Genomic DNA, 254 nt, shown 5'->3' on the forward strand with positions numbered 1-254 from the left:
TCCATGGTCAGTATGCCTATGGAGTTGGGTTTGAAAAGACACCTTTTCCCCATTCCTGGGGGAGAAATGAACCAGATATTTAGGATCCCCATCAGCTGTGGCAAAGCTATGGGTCATGAAGAGAACAAGTGAGAGAACTCAAAAGAAGAGTGAAACAAGGCCGGGGTGTGGTGGCTCATGCCTGTAATCCTAGCACTCTGGGAGGCTGAGGTGGGTGGATTGTTTGAGCTCAGGAGTTCGAGACCAGCTCTGAG

Source organism: Propithecus coquereli, unplaced genomic scaffold (genome assembly GCF_000956105.1).
Source record: "Propithecus coquereli isolate 6110/MARCELLA unplaced genomic scaffold, Pcoq_1.0 Scaffold225, whole genome shotgun sequence".
NCBI classification, from domain to species: Eukaryota; Metazoa; Chordata; class Mammalia; order Primates; family Indriidae; genus Propithecus; species Propithecus coquereli.